Below are 13,909 nucleotides of genomic sequence, written 5' to 3'. Positions count from 1 at the left end.
CATAAGGAGTGAGAAAGCTGCTGAGGCTCGACGTTACACTCTTACAAAAACAATCATAGTTAGATATAACAGCAGTAATTGATTCAGTAGGACTCCTTATCCATGTAAACGATCATTGTGACATCTGAATTCATTAATTATCTGAAATACACTGCGTGTGCGTGTGATGTTAAATGTTTGAACCAAGGTTAACGGTTAAAGTGTCAGAGAATGGGTGGTGATTTTTTGACGTCCTCCCATGATCTGAAGTGAGCGTGCGTGTTGTGTTGGTGAAAGTTTAAGAAATGTACAACTGTCGGTTCAGCTCTCTGGTGCTCCCTGCTGGCAGTATCACTATACTGTCCTCATGTTTCACAAAAATAGTTTTGAGAGACGTTGTCAGTTTTTGTATGTTGCTTAAATCCTCCAAAGCGGTTGGCAGTAAACATCAGGTCACGGTACGCCACGGTAGGCCACGGAGGCAATGAGCTCGAGTTGAAAAAGAAAAAGCTTACAGCACCTGGTATTCCCAGGCGGTCTCCCATCCAAGTACTAACCAGGCCCGACCCAGCTTAGCTTCTGAGATCAGACGAGATCGGGCGTGTTTTTTTTTAATCTTTTTTATTATCAAAAATATATTCAATTTTATACAATTACGCATTCATTTATACATATATCAAATAAAAGTAAATGAAAAACTGCCCACAAATTAAACCACAAACCGCACAAACAATTAACTAAACACACTTTCTCTTTTAAATTAAAAATAAGAACCACACAGCAAAAACAGTATCTTTTCCCAAATACACTTACCCTCGAAATTAAACCGCCCCTCAGTCCCAAAGCACAAACCGAACAGCCCAAACCCAGAATTTTTTAACCTCGAACATTTACCCACAAATTAAACCACCCCTCATTCGAAAAAAACACACAAAACCAAAATCCCACACAAAACTCCCTCGCTCTCCCACCTCCCAAAATTATGCCACCCCCTTTAAACCACCCAAATCAACCCCAAACGGTGCCCTGCTCAGTCATCCATACAATTCCATTCTCATTCACACCACATACTCCCGCACTCTCTACAAACATACTCACAAACAAAGCCTCGTCCACAACATACAGCATTCGTAAGTGTCTTTTCCATTCATTCACAAACAGCCTCCATGCATCCAACTTTCTCCTTTCATACAGCGCAAAATTGCGCCTGTTAAAAATCGCCCTCCTTGCAAATCCAAAGATCATATTGATCATTTTCCAATTTCTATATTTCCTACTCACTCCCAAGAGTACAGACAATTCCCACCCCCCGTTCCACCCAGCAGTCTCCCACACTGCACCCTCCCAGCAGCCCCTTGATTTTTCCCCAGAATTCCACTAGCTCGCAACAATACACAAAAATGTGATTCACGTCTTCATCCCCCACTTTCACACACCATACACGTCCTCCCATACACTCCCCTGTGCATTTGGTGCAGGATGATGCATGTGAAAATCCTCCTGTGCCTTATCTTGAAATCAAGATCAAATATTGCATGCGGTGGTGTGCGGTATGTTAATGTACTTCCACAAAATGTTGGGTGTAATGTCCGGATATGTGTCTGCCCATTTACTCTCACATGTGGGTTTTTTGCACTCTATGTGTCAATGCATGCTTTGTACCAAATCTTTGTCTTGACATCAGTAATGGCGTGTGACTCCCCCCCAGGCACAGGAAGATTCCCACCACATCATCCTGCCCAACCCTCCCTTATTTCTAAACCCGTCCCCCCATTCACTCATCACACACTCTTCCACTCTCTCCAACACTTTCACAATCACTCCCTCCTATATGTTATCCCCTTCTCTCTCATTATCCTAATCACTCTTTCTTTATCCCATCTCCCTCCCCCTGTCGACTAGATCTCCCACCCGCTTCAGCCCCGCCCTCTCAAGAGCCACGCTCTTGATGACCCCCTCCGCCCCCTTGTTTAAAATATGGGCTGGAGAGGAAAGGTAGCCTCATCACAGACGCTCTTGACTCGCATACGAGTGCAGTCTTATGAAACAGCAGGAACCACGCGTTGAGCACCTCCTGGAAGAACCGCGGCAGATGTGCATATGCCGCTGCGTTCTGCGTCTGCAACAAATTGTCATCACTTAAGAGACCAAATGTGCTCAGCCACTGGCTGAAGTGGCCCTTCCAGGCCGCCTCCCGACTTGCATCCCTAAATTTGCCTATCAATTTAGTTCGTAACGCAGTTCTTTTTGCGAGTACGTCCATCAATCCTAGCCCACCCTGATCATTGACCCTTATCAGCGTTCTATGCGCTATACTGGCTGCTTTGCTCCTCCAAATAAAGTCCTCTAACGACTTTGGCAATCTTCTGCTCAGCCCAAGTCGGAAGCGCACAAGTGCTCAAGGCATGATTCACCTGCGACAACACTAGAGCATTGGTGACGGCCACCCTTCCCCTCAACAGCAGACCCCTAGCCCTCCACATACTCAGGGTCTTTTGCATACGCCCAATAACATCCTTCCACGTCAAATCATCGCATTCATTCTCATCACTACCAACATACACTCCGAGCACTTTTCTTTGATTCTCCACTACTTTGAATCCCCATTTGTTATCTAGGTCTTTGTTCCTACCCATCCCCATTATTCAGATTTCTCCATATTAATTTTTGCTCCTGAAGCTCTCTCATACGTTTCTATATGTTTCAACACTATATCCACATCACTCTCACTTTTACCATTACATTAATATCATCCGCATACTGCATTAAACTAATTTTTCCCTTACCTATTCCACACACTCTTTTGTCATTCAAAATTAAAGCCGCCAACGGCTCCGCCACCATGCTATAGAGCAGTGCTGACATTGGGCAGCCCTGCCTCACTGACCTCTTGACATCGAAAGAGTCAGTCAGAGCACCGTTACACTTAATTTTACTCTTAGCCCCCCATAGAGCATCCCACCCACCCCCTTAATTTAGTCCCAAGTCCAAGTTTCTCCAGTACCCTCCCCAAAAAATCCTGATCCTACCCTATCAAACGCTTTTGTTTAAATCAATCCCCAGCCACAATCCTCCCTCCCCCTTCCATATCTCTAACTACCTGTTTTATTGTTAATAATCGACTCCCCAATGTCCCTCCCGGAATGCTAATACGCTTGAGTTGGACCTATTACTGAGCCTATTACCTCCCTCATTCTATTCGCCAGTATCTTAGCATAATTTTATAGTCAGTGTTGAGTAGACTGATTGGCCTATAGTTATCAAGATTTTTGTTATCACCTTAATTTTATAAAAATCGTAATTATGCCTAATTCCCATTACTCTCCGGGAGCCAGACTGTTTTCTCCACTATACTTGCAGAGTTTTTCAACCACCGGAGCCAGAATTCCCTTAAAGCCGACGTAAAACTCGGCTGTCAGACCATCACTCCCCGGGCTCTTATTCTTGTTTAGTCCATCAATAGCACTATAAATCTCTTGCACAGAAAATTCACAATCGCACCAAGCACTATCCTCCCTACTTAAAGTCCTCTCCAGTGCCTCTAAGGCCTCTCCCACACTATCCTCATCACATGCATCTTTTTTAAATAAACACTCATAATAATCCCTAACTACTTTTAATATCTCTTCCTTATCAGTTATTATTTGACCACCATTATCTAATACCTCCTTTATCTCCGTTTTATTTTGTTTTTGTTTTTCCAAACCCAGGAAAAAGGCTGTGCTCCTTTCCCCTTCGTACATATATTGTATCCTGCTTCTAATAGCAGCCCCTCTACACTTCGCTACCTCTAAGGCACTCAATTTTTCTTTTAAATCCACATATTTTTCCGTACATATATTACCCTCCTCATCTAACAGTTTAATTTCCTCATTTAGTTTGTTTTTCTCAAATGAACCTCCCTCTGCAATTTTTCCCTTTTCCTTTTTTCTATACATACCTGACACATTTGTTTTAATTCTTATTTTCACACTCTCCCACCACACACTCATATTTCGCATCAGTCATTCCATTCATCCATCGTTCTTCTTCACAAAAAAAACCCAGCTCTTCATAAACACAGCATCTCCAAAAAGCTGGCATTAAAGCACCAAGGCCTCTGGTTGACACTCCCTCCCCTCCCTCCCACCTCTAACCTAATCCCCGCGTGGTCACTCCAGGTATTATTGATGTATTCCACACTTTCTTAATTAATTTAACATACCACTTCCCTGTACCAAACACGTAAAGTCAAATCCCTACTCTGGTTTCAGCTAGTCATTAGAAACATAGTTGCTCCCCTTGAAAAACACCCTTTTGTCCTACGGGTGTAGGACTGTCTCACATAGTGTCTACCAATGATAGTCTGCTCCATCAAGTCCCTCAAGGGTTTCGCCTAGTGCCGGTCCCCTTTTAAACGTATTGTTACTCGATAAATCAGAACCGAAGTCAAAATAACATTAAAATCCCCCCACAATCATACAGTTAGGGTTGCACCACACATTTAAACCAGCCAAAAAAACCCCTCCTAGTCCTTCTCCCCATTGTGGGTGCATTGTAAATTAATTATTCTAAAGTTCCCTCCCCTCTAAACACAATCAACACACTAACAACCTCCCCTCTAAATCTCTATGAACTAAATTATCCCCGGTATTTTAGCACTATTAAACCTATTGCCACTCCCCTGGCCCTGGGAGTCCCTTCAGAAAAATAAATCTGGCCTTTCCACTGCTTTTCTACTCCTATTCAGTAGGTTGTCATCCCACCTAGTTTCCTGTCAACACAAAATATCAGCTCGTATGTCCAATATGGCATTTCTTTTATATCAGTTCTCATACCGTTCGCATTCAGGGAAAAAATAACCAAAGCCGATAAGAATAAAAAATAAAATAAGGAAAACCAACGAAAAAGAGCCAGCTAGCACAATAACCTTCATCAAAAAAAATTAACAATTCCTTATTCTCTTTCTTCACACGCCCCTCCGTCTTTTTGCTTTGCGGCCATCCTTTTTTTCGCCTCCCTTAGCTCCTCCATGTCCATATCACTCTCCCGAGCATCCCCTCCTCACAGTATATCCACAAAATCCCCACTCTCCACCCCCACCTCTCATGCCCCAAATCATTTTAAGTACAGTTGTCCCCGTCCCATCCCCCAAACATTCTTACCCCTTCCCGTCTTTCACCTCTGCCTCTGCACGCTCCTGTCTCCCTGCCGCCGCGGCAGGCCCTCGCTCCGCTCTCCCTCAGGTCCGCAGGCTGGCCCGAGGTGAGCTCCTCCTCCAGCACGTGGGGATTCCTCCCCCCCAGAGGCACCGTCCCGGTCCATGCTCGCGACCATGCCCTCCTCCTCGTCCTCACCACCACCGTCATCCGGCGCCCCCGGTTCGTCACCATCCAGCTCGCCGCCGTCCTCCTCCGCCTCCTTCTCCACCGGGCATATACAGTCTCTCTCTCTCCTCCGGCATGTCAGACACTTTGCCACCCAGTGGCACACTCCCGAGCGTAGTGGCCCTGGCATCCGCAATTATGACAGGTAAAATCCGGGCACTCACGCAGGATGTGGCCCGGCTGCATACAGCTCCTACAAACCTTCATCGGCGGTCGTGGATTACTCTAAAGTATTCAACACCCGTTGCGGTATTGAATTTAGTGGAATATGGCAAGGATTGCACGAGCTCATTAAATTTGACCCGTACAATCCTTGTACCATCGGCAATATTGGTGCCCGGCCACATCCTCCTCTTGATGGACGAAAGCGCCCGGACTCCCCACCCACTTAGTTTATCCAGGATTTCCGCATCAGAAATGTATGCTGGCAGGGTAAGAAAGGAACCACCAGCTCGTCATTACATAGTTCTCTGGCAATAATTCTAGTGTTGTGTATTTTAAACCCATCGAGCAGACGGTCCTTCCCCCTCTCTCCGCCACACCGTCACCTCCAGCTTCCCGAGGGCCAGCACCCTACAGGCCCGGATTCTCCGCACACGACCGCCATAGCCTTCATTAATTCTCCTATGGGTATAACGTCCCCGCACTGCTCCACGCAAACCGTGAGCCTCCTCTCATACATGCGCTCTACCTTCTTAATCCCGTCCACTGTTTCTCCACCAGCCACCTGCTCTTCTGCCCGCCTCCAGCCGCCTTGCCGTTCCCATCTCCCCCGCTCTCTCCTTCTCTCCTTTCTCCTCCCGACTCCTCCGCAACACTCCTTCCTCCTCGCAACCCGCCAGTTTTCCGTCCTCCTCCACCTCAGTCCTGCTCCATTCACCGTCCCTCCAGCTCGCTGCCCGCCGGCACTCATTTCGCCCGGTGGCTTCGCCGAAGCTAGGCCCCGGATCATTCCTCGCCTCCACCGTTGCAAACAACAAAAACGACTGGAAAAGTATATATATAACTCAGAGCGATCCCCCAACAGTCTATGACTGCGGGGGACGAAAAAAAAAAACAAAATAACTGGCTTGTTAGACCAGATAGCAACACTCCAAAATTCTCTCCACCAGAACAAACAATTTACCATGCGGCTGTCCAAAAAAAACCACTACGTACTCCAACACTGTAGGGGGCGTCAGGGTGGTATGGCCGTAAGCAATTAGTGCAGGCGCAAAACCAGGTTTTATACAGTAGCACATAAGGAGTGAGAAAGCTGCTGAGGCTCGACGTTACACTTTTACAAAAACAATCATTAGTTAGATATAAACGGCAGTAATTGATTCAGTAGGACTCCTTATCCATGTAAACGATCATTGTGACATCTGAATTCATTAATTATCTGAAATACACTGCAGTGTGCGTGTGATGTTAAATGTTTGAACCAAGGTTAACGGTTAAAGTGTCAGAGAATGGGTGGTGATTTTTGACGTCCTCCCATGATCTGAAGTGAGCGTGCGTGTTTGTGTTGGTGAAAGTTTAAGAAATGTACAACTGTCGGTTTCAGCTCTCTGGTGCTCCCTGCTGGCAGTATCACTATACTGTCCTCATGTTTCACAAAAATAGTTTTGAGAGACGTTGTCAGATTTTGTATGTTGCTTAAATCCTCCAAAGCGGTTGGCAGTAAACATCAGGTCACGGTACGCCACGGTAGGCCACGGAGTCAATGAGCTCGAGTTGAAAAAGAAAAAGCTTACAGCACCTGGTATTCCCAGGCGGTCTCCCATCCAAGTACTAACCAGGCCCGTCCCTGCTTAGCTTCCGAGATCAGACGAGATCGGGCGTGTTCAGGGTGGTATGGCCGTAAGCAATTAGTGCAGGCGCAAAACCAGGTTTTATACAGTAGCACATAAGGAGTGAGAAAGCTGCTGAGGCTCGACGTTACACTTTTACAAATACTAATCATTAGTTAGATATAAACGGCAGTAATTGATTCAGTAGGACTCCTTATCCATGTAAACGATCATTGTGACATCTGAATTCATTAATTATCTGAAATACACTGCTGTGTGCGTGTGATGTTAAATGTTTGAACCAAGGTTAACGGTTAAAGTGTCAGAGAATGGGTGGTGATTTTTGACGTCCTCCCATGATCTGAAGTGAGCGGTGCGTGTTTGTGTTGGTGAAAGTTTAAGAAATGTACAACTGTCGGTTTCAGCTCTCTGGTGCTCCCTGCTGGCAGTATCACTATACTGTCCTCATGTTTCACAAAAATAGTTTTGAGAGACGTTGTCAGTTTTTGTATGTTGCTTAAATCCTCCAAAGCGGTTGGAAGTAAACATCAGGTCACGGTACGCCACGGTAGGCCACGGAGGCAATGAGCTCGAGTTGAAAAAGAAAAAGCTTACAGCACCTGGTATTCCCAGGCGGTCTCCCATCCAAGTACTAACCAGGCCCGACCCTGCTAGCTTCCGAGATCAGACGAGATCGGGCGTGTTCAGGGTGGTATGGCCGAAAGCAATTAGTGCCGGCGCAAAACCAGGTTTTATACAGTAGCACATAAGGAGTGAGAAGCTGCTGAGGCTCGACGTTACACTTTACAAAAACAATCATTAGTTAGATATAAACGGCAGTAATTGATTCAGTAGGACTCCTTATCCATGTAAACGATCATTGTGACATCTGAATTCATTAATTATCTGAAATACACTGCGTGTGCGTGTGATGTTAAATGTTTGAACCAAGGTTAACGGTTAAAGTGTCAGAGAATGGGTGGTGATTTTTTGACGTCCTCCCATGATCTGAAGTGAGCGTGCGTGTTTGTGTTGGTGAAAGTTTAAGAAATGTACAAATGTCGTTCAGCTCTCTGGTGCTCCCTGCTGGCAGTATCACTATACTGTCCTCATGTTTCACAAAAATAGTTTTGAGAGACGTTGTCAGTTTTTGTATGTTGCTTAAATCCTCCAAAGCGGTTGGCAGTAAACATCAGGTCACGGTACGCCACGGTAGGCCACGGAGGCAATGAGCTCGAGTTGAAAAAGAAAATGCTTACAGCACCTGGTATTCCCAGGCGGTCTCCCATCCAAGTACTAACCAGGCCCGACCCTGCTTAGCTTCCGAGATCAGACGAGATCGGGCGTGTTCAGGGTGGTATGGCCGTAAGCAATTAGTGCAGGCGCAAAACCAGGTTTATACAGTAGCACATAAGGAGTGAGAAAGCTGCTGAGGCTCGACGTTACACTTTACAAAAACAATCATTAGTTAGATATAAACGGCAGTAATTGATTCAGTAGGACTCCTTATCCATGTAAACGATCATTGTGACATCTGAATTCATTAATTATCTGAAATACACTGCGTGTGCGTGTGATGTTAAATGTTTGAACCAAGGTTAACGGTTAAAGTGTCAGAGAATGGGTGGTGATTTTTTGACGTCCTCCCATGATCTGAAGTGAGCGTGCGTGTTTGTGTTGGTGAAAGTTTAAGAAATGTACAACTGTCGGTTCAGCTCTCTGGTGCTCCCTGCTGGCAGTATCACTATACTGTCCTCATGTTTCACAAAAATAGTTTTGAGAGACGTTGTCAGTTTTTGTATGTTGCTTAAATCCTCCAAAGCGGTTGGCAGTAAACATCAGGTCACGGTACGCCACGGTAGGCCACGGAGTCAATGAGCTCGAGTTGAAAAAGAAAAAGCTTACAGCACCTGGTATTCCCAGGCGGTCTCCCATCCAAGTACTAACCAGGCCCGACCCTGCTTAGCTTCCGAGATCAGACGAGATCGGGCGTGTTCAGGGTGGTATGGCCGTAAGCAATTAGTGCAGGCGCAAAACCAGGTTTTATACAGTAGCACATAAGGAGTGAGAAAGCTGCTGAGGCTCGACGTTACACTTTTACAAAAACAATCATTAGTTAGATATAAACGGCAGTAATTGATTCAGTAGGACTCCTTATCCATGTAAACGATCATTGTGACATCTGAATTCATTAATTATCTGAAATACACTGCGTGTGCGTGTGATGTTAAATGTTTGAACCAAGGTTAACGGTTAAAGTGTCAGAGAATGGGTGGTGATTTTTTGACGTCCTCCCATGATCTGAAGTGAGCGTGCGTGTTTGTGTTGGTGAAAGTTTAAGAAATGTACAACTGTCGGTTTCAGCTCTCTGGTGCTCCCTGCTGGCAGTATCACTATACTGTCCTCATGTTTCACAAAAATAGTTTTGAGAGACGTTGTCAGTTTTTGTATGTTGCTTAAATCCTCCAAAGCGGTTGGCAGTAAACATCAGTCACGGTACGCCACGGTAGGCCACGGAGTCAATGAGCTCGAGTTGAAAAAGAAAAGCTTACAGCACCTGGTATTCCCAGGCGGTCTCCCATCCAAGTACTAACCAGGCCCGACCCTGCTAGCTTCCGAGATCAGACGAGATCGGGCGTGTTCAGGGTGGTATGGCCGTAAGCAATTAGTGCAGGCGCAAAACCAGGTTTTATACAGTAGACATAAGGAGTGAGAAAGCTGCTGAGGCTCGACGTTACACTTTTACAAAAACAATCATTAGTTAGATATAAACGGCAGTAATTGATTCAGTAGGACTCCTTATCCATGTAAACGATCATTGTGACATCTGAATTCATTAATTATCTGAAATACACTGCGTGTGCGTGTGATGTTAAATGTTTGAACCAAGGTTAACGGTTAAAGTGTCAGAGAATGGGTGGTGATTTTTTGACGTCCTCCCATGATCTGAAGTGAGCGTGCGTGTTTGTGTTGGTGAAAGTTTAAGAAATGTTCAACTGTCGGTTCAGCTCTCTGGTGCTCCCTGCTGGCAGTATCACTATACTGTCCTCATGTTTCACAAAACTAGTTTTGAGAGACGTTGTCAGTTTTTGTATGTTGCTTAAATCCTCCAAAGCGGTTGGCAGTTAACATCAGGTCACGGTACGCCACGGTAGGCCACGGAGGTCAATGAGCTCGAGTTGAAAAAGAAAACGCTTACGCACCTGGTATTTCCCAGGCGGTCTCCCATCCAAGTACTAACCAGGCCCGACCCTGCTTAGCTTCCGAGATCAGACGAGATCGGGCGTGTTCAGGGTGGTATGGCCGGTAAGCAATTAGTGCAGGCGCAAAACCAGGTTTTATACAGTAGCACATACGGAGTGAGAAAGCTGCTGAGGCTCGACGTTACACTTTTACAAAAACAATCATTAGTTAGATATAACGGCAGTAATTGATTCAGTAGGACTCCTTATCCATGTAAACGATCATTGTGACATCTGAATTCATTAATTATCTGAAATACACTGCGTGTGCGTGTGATGTTAAATGTTTGAACCAAGGTTAACGGTTAAAGTGTCAGAGAATGGGTGGTGATTTTTTGACGTCCTCCCATGATCTGAAGTGAGCGTGCGTGTTTGTGGTGGTGAAAGTTTAAGAAATGTACAACTGTCGGTTCAGCTCTCTGGTGCTCCCTGCTGGCAGTATCACTATACTGTCCTCATGTTTCACAAAAAATAGTTTGAGAGACGTTGTCAGTTTTTGTATGTTGCTTAAATCCTCCAAAGCGGTTGGCAGTAAACATCAGGTCACGGTACGCCACGGTAGGCCACGGAGTCAATGAGCTCGAGTTGAAAAAGAAAAAGCTTACAGCACCTGGTATTCCCAGGCGGTCTCCCATCCAAGTACTACCAGGCCCGACCCTGCTTAGCTTCCGAGATCAGACGAGATCGGGCGTGTTCAGGGTGGTATGGCCGTAAGCAATTAGTGCAGGCGCAAAACCAGGTTTTATACAGTAGCACATAAGGAGTGAGAAAGCTGCTGAGGCTCGACGTTACACTTTTACAAAAACAATCATTAGTTAGATATAAACGGCAGTAATTGATTCAGTAGGACTCCTTATCCATGTAAACGATCATTGTGACATCTGAATTCATTAATTATCTGAAATACACTGCGTGTGCGTGTGATGTTAAATGTTTGAACCAAGGTTAACGGTTAAAGTGTCAGAGAATGGGTGGTGATTTTTTGACGTCCTCCCATGATCTGAAGTGAGCGTGCGTGTTTGTGTTGGTGAAAGTTTAAGAAATGTACAACTGTCGGTTTCAGCTCTCTGGTGCTCCCTGCTGGCAGTATCACTATACTGTCCTCATGTTCACAAAATAGTTTTGAGAGACGTTGTCAGTTTTGTATGTTGCTTAAATCCTCCAAAGCGGTTGGCAGTAAACATCAGGTCACGGTACGCCACGGTAGGCCACGGAGTCAATGAGCTCGAGTTGAAAAAGAAAATGCTACAGCACCTGGTATTCCCAGGCGGTCTCCCATCCAAGTACTAACCAGGCCCGACCCTGCTTAGCTTCCGAGATCAGACGAGATCGGGCGTGTTCAGGGTGGTATGGCCGTAAGCAATTAGTGCAGGCGCAAAACCAGGTTTTATACAGTAGCACATAAGGAGTGAGAAAGCTGCTGAGGCTCGACGTTACACTTTTACAAAAACAATCATTAGTTAGATATAAACGGCAGTAATTGATTCAGTAGGACTCCTTATCCATGTAAACGATCATTGTGACATCTGAATTCATTAATTATCTGAAATACACTGCGTGTGCGTGTGATGTTAAATGTTTGAACCAAGGTTAACGGTTAAAGTGTCAGAGAATGGGTGGTGATTTTTGACGTCCTCCCATGATCCGAAGTGAGCGTGCGTGTTTGTGTTGGTGAAAGTTTAAGAAATGTACAACTGTCGGTTCCGCTCTCTGGTGCTCCCTGCTGGCAGTATCACTATACTGTCCTCATGTTTCACAAAAATAGTTTTGAGAGACGTTGTCAGTTTTTGTATGTTGCTTAAATCCTCCAAAGCGGTTGGCATACATCAGTTCACGGTACGCCACGGTAGGCCACGGAGTCAATGAGCTCGAGTTGAAAAAGAAAAAGCTTACAGCACCTGGTATTCCCAGGCGGTCTCCCATCCAAGTACTAACCAGGCCCGACCCTGCTTAGCTTCCGAGATCAGACGAGATCGGCGTGTTCAGGGTGGTATGGCCGTAAGCAATTAGTGCAGGCGCAAAACCAGGTTTTATACAGTAGCACATAAGGAGTGAGAAGCTGCTGAGGCTCGACGTTACACTTTTACAAAAACAATCATTAGTTAGATATAAACGGCAGTAATTGATTCAGTAGGACTCCTTATCCATGTAAACGATCATTGTGACATCTGAATTCATTAATTATCTGAAATACACTGCGTGTGCGTGTGATGTTAAATGTTTGAACCAAGGTTAACGGTTAAAGTGTCAGAGAATGGGTGGTGATTTTTTGACGTCCTCCCATGATCTGAAGTGAGCGTGCGTGTTTGTGTTGGTGAAAGTTTAAGAAATGTACAACTGTCGGTTCAGCTCTCTGGTGCTCCCTGCTGGCAGTATCACTATACTGTCCTCATGTTTCACAAAAATAGTTTTGAGAGACGTTGTCAGTTTTTGTATGTTGCTTAAATCCTCCAAAGCGGTTGGCAGTAAACATCAGGTCACGGTACGCCACGGTAGGCCACGGAGTCAATGAGCTCGAGTTGAAAAAAGAAAAAGCTTACAGCACCTGGTATTCCCCAGGCGGTCTCCCATCCAAGTACTAACCAGGCCCGACCCCTGCTTAGCTTCCGAGATCAGACTAGATCGGGCGTGTTCAGGGTGTATGGCCGTAAGCAATTAGTGCAGGCGCAAAACCAGTTTTAATACAGTAGCACATAAGGAGTGAAAGCTGCTGAGGCTCGACGTTACAACTTTACAAAACAATCATGAGTTAGATATAAAACGGCAGTAATTGATTCGTAGGACTCCTTATCCATGTAAACGATCATTGTGACATCTGAATTCATTAATTATCTGAAATACACTGCGTGTGCGTGTGAGGTTAAATGTTTGAACCAAGGTTAACGGTTAAAGTGTCAGAGAATGGGTGGTGATTTTTTGACGTCCTCCTCCCATGATCTGAAGTGAGCGTGCGTGTTTGTGTTGGTGAAAGTTTAAGAAAAGTACAACTGTCGGGTTCAGCTCTCTGGTGAGTCCCTGCCTGGCAGTATCACTATACTTCCTCATGTTTCACAAAAATAGTTTGAGAGACCTTGTCAGTTTTTGTATGTTGCTTAAATCCTCCAAAGCGGTTGGCAGTAAACATCAGGTCACGTAGCCACGGTAGCCCCGAGGCAATGAGCCGAGTTGAAAAAGAAAAAGCTTACATCACCTGGTATTCCCGCAGTCTCCCATCAAGTACTACCAGGCCCGACCTGCTTAGCTGCCGAGACAGACGAGATCGGGCGTGTTCAGGGTGGTATGGCCGTAAGCAATTAGTGCAGGCGCAAAACCAGGTTTTATACAGTAGCACATAAGGAGTGAGAAAGCTGCTGAGGCTCGACGTTCCACTCTTACAAAAACAATCATTAGTTAGATATAAACGGCAGTAATGATTCAGTAGGACTCCTTATCCATGTAACGATCATTGTGACATCTGAATTCATTAATTATCTGAAATACACTGCGTGTGCGTGTGATGTTAAATTTGAACCAAGGTTACGGTTAAAGTGTCAGAGAATGGGTGGTGATT

The 13,909-nt window shown here is 45.2% G+C and overlaps 9 non-coding genes and 1 pseudogene across 9 annotated transcripts; all 10 read right to left on the bottom strand.

The window, feature by feature from the left end:
* Positions 1-7,074: 7,074 nt before the first annotated feature.
* LOC130399784 (5S ribosomal RNA) lies at positions 7,075-7,193 on the bottom strand. The gene has a single exon (XR_008902283.1). It is a non-coding gene; the product is annotated as a 5S ribosomal RNA (ribosomal RNA).
* Positions 7,194-7,725: 532 nt separating this feature from the next.
* LOC130395271 (5S ribosomal RNA) lies at positions 7,726-7,843 on the bottom strand. Its single transcript, XR_008898346.1, has one exon. It is a non-coding gene; the product is annotated as a 5S ribosomal RNA (ribosomal RNA).
* Positions 7,844-8,369: 526 nt separating this feature from the next.
* On the bottom strand, positions 8,370-8,488 carry LOC130399573 (5S ribosomal RNA). The gene has a single exon (XR_008902081.1). It is a non-coding gene; the product is annotated as a 5S ribosomal RNA (ribosomal RNA).
* Positions 8,489-9,015: 527 nt separating this feature from the next.
* LOC130397026 (5S ribosomal RNA) lies at positions 9,016-9,134 on the bottom strand. Its single transcript, XR_008899636.1, has one exon. It is a non-coding gene; the product is annotated as a 5S ribosomal RNA (ribosomal RNA).
* Positions 9,135-9,662: 528 nt separating this feature from the next.
* Positions 9,663-9,780, bottom strand: LOC130394688 (5S ribosomal RNA). Its single transcript, XR_008897822.1, has one exon. It is a non-coding gene; the product is annotated as a 5S ribosomal RNA (ribosomal RNA).
* A 529-nt stretch (positions 9,781-10,309) lies between these two features.
* On the bottom strand, positions 10,310-10,429 carry LOC130395784 (5S ribosomal RNA). The gene has a single exon (XR_008898799.1). It is a non-coding gene; the product is annotated as a 5S ribosomal RNA (ribosomal RNA).
* Positions 10,430-10,957: 528 nt separating this feature from the next.
* On the bottom strand, positions 10,958-11,075 carry LOC130400611 (5S ribosomal RNA). The gene has a single exon (XR_008903089.1). It is a non-coding gene; the product is annotated as a 5S ribosomal RNA (ribosomal RNA).
* A 526-nt stretch (positions 11,076-11,601) lies between these two features.
* On the bottom strand, positions 11,602-11,720 carry LOC130394680 (5S ribosomal RNA). The gene has a single exon (XR_008897815.1). It is a non-coding gene; the product is annotated as a 5S ribosomal RNA (ribosomal RNA).
* A 525-nt stretch (positions 11,721-12,245) lies between these two features.
* LOC130394004 (5S ribosomal RNA) lies at positions 12,246-12,363 on the bottom strand. The gene has a single exon (XR_008897205.1). It is a non-coding gene; the product is annotated as a 5S ribosomal RNA (ribosomal RNA).
* Positions 12,364-12,892: 529 nt separating this feature from the next.
* On the bottom strand, positions 12,893-13,012 carry LOC130396135 (5S ribosomal RNA; annotated as a pseudogene).
* Positions 13,013-13,909: the final 897 nt, after the last annotated feature.

This window comes from Gadus chalcogrammus, chromosome 12 (assembly GCF_026213295.1).
Source record: "Gadus chalcogrammus isolate NIFS_2021 chromosome 12, NIFS_Gcha_1.0, whole genome shotgun sequence".
Lineage (NCBI taxonomy): Eukaryota > Metazoa > Chordata > Actinopteri > Gadiformes > Gadidae > Gadus > Gadus chalcogrammus.
This window is presented reverse-complemented; position numbering and strand designations above follow the sequence as displayed.